The sequence below is a fragment of the Thermobia domestica genome, chromosome 1, assembly GCF_964235325.1.
Source record: "Thermobia domestica chromosome 1, izTheDome1.hap1.1, whole genome shotgun sequence".
NCBI lineage: Eukaryota > Metazoa > Arthropoda > Insecta > Zygentoma > Lepismatidae > Thermobia > Thermobia domestica.
In genome coordinates, this window is record NC_137454.1 from 263241481 (window position 1) to 263243554 (window position 2074).

The window sequence follows — 2074 nt, forward strand, 5'->3', positions numbered from 1 at the left end:
ATTGAAGGATTCTTTTGATGATGTGAAGCTGTCACAAATTACCACTTAATTAAACTAAACATAATAGTGTGGCTAACCGGAACCCAGTCAGTTCAAATTGATGTAAGTTTATTTTTTTACTTCATATTAAAGTTTTGGTTCCAAATGAGAATTTCAGTCCGAGTGGTCAATGATCAAATCTCGGGGGGCTTTTCGGTGTAGAGGCTATGACCCCTTATGGGAAAAGGCAAAAATATTAAAATTCTTGAAACTTTCGTCTATTTTAAAGGAATTTTAGCTTCATATTCAAGTGTTTGTTCCAAATGACAATTCCAGTCCGAGTAGACAATGATAGACTCTCGGGGGACTCTGCAATGTAGAAAAAATAATGACGTCTATATCGTGATCTTGTTGGTGACATCACGAGTCATGACATGAATATAGCACAAAGTAAACGCTAGATGCTGTCGGCTCTCGTAGCTGAGTGAGTTAGCGCAGCATGCTAGTAAGAAAGATTGGTTTTGGCGTGGGTTCAAATCCTTCGTAAGGAGAATTATTTTTATTTTTAAAAAAGTTTATAACACTTCTTTCGTTAAAAAAAGATTTAAAATAATATTCAAAAACTGATTATCAATTATTTTTTTTTTTAATTTTCATTAAACTTCTTTTATTAAAAAAAGTTTGCTCTTGTACTATACAGATCCATAGCAAAGTTAGTAGTAAAAATAGTAGTAGTAGGAACGGGTTACAATGGAATTCAGCATTCATTTATTTCCGTTCGATGTGGTCAAACGTAACTCGCTTACAATGCTTTATGGCTAGGCCTTAGTGTGTTTCGAAAATATGCTCATGTTCGGGATGAAGTTCCAAGGTTCAGCATTGACTAGGAGTTTTTGCTATTAATATTCCTTCTAATAATATTGGCAGTGGACAAAAGTTGGACCGTGTTGAAGCTTTTTGCTCCTAATGTAGTTATTTTACTTTATTATTTAACGAATATATTGAAAATATATTTGTCAGCATGCAAGTATGCAGGAATTTATTTCGGGAGGGGTCCAAAGTTATCTGGGGGTCCGACTTTAATATTAGGATAAATTATAATTTTAAAAAAATAACCCTCAAAATTAGTTTAAATTTACAGAAAAGTTGGGATTTCAGAGGGGGTCCGGACCCCCTGAACCCACCCCTACTTGCGTCCTTGTTTGTCAGTAAAGTTTCCTCATTTTGAAACCCTCAGAAACTTAGAATATATAAAGAGTTATAGAGTTATTTTCGATAAGGTATCACTTTAAGGAGACGCGATATTTTTTATTGTACATGGTGGTTTACCAACTTAACAAGGGCAAGAATTCCTTTACTTTGGTTCTCTTCCATTGCGCTCTATCGAAAGGTTAGGTTTGGAATATATACTCCTAAGAACAAACGTGTTTGCCAGAGAACCGTGATACTGAACAGAGCTCCACAGAAATGCATGCTGAACTTTTGTTTATAGCTACCCTTTGGTGTTTTTTGCCCTCAAGGTCAATCGAGTGATGATTCAGTTCAGTCCCTGTTCTTAACCTGTGTTCGTATTACTTCGAACAGTTTTGACGTGTTTTCCAACCACCATATGAACAGACAATTAGGGCAAATCATAGCATACAATACATTTAAGCAAGTATATTTGTCGCGAAATTATTACACACATTACCCAAAGACACTTAATATATGAATCCATACAATTATTTATATAGGTAAAGCAAAGATTGGAAACTACCTATCGAAAGAATAAATTAACAGCACGATCATAATGAAAAGCATGCCTCTTAATATAACAGACTTCTTTCGCGTAAGAAATCGAAACTCAGTTGGTCAGAGCAACTAGTCTGCACGAATTAGGTTGTTAGTTCGAGCATAATACGAGTAAGAGTTTTTATTACTATTGTTTTTCTCTTTTTTATGTGAGGAAAAATCAAATTGTAACATCGCGATATCAAATGTATTTGGTTAGGTAACTTTGTCCTAGCTAAACATTAAATATCAGTAACCGTCGAAATTATTTCACTAACCGATCAGTTACTGAACATTTCAAACACCAGTGGCATAACATGAAGGT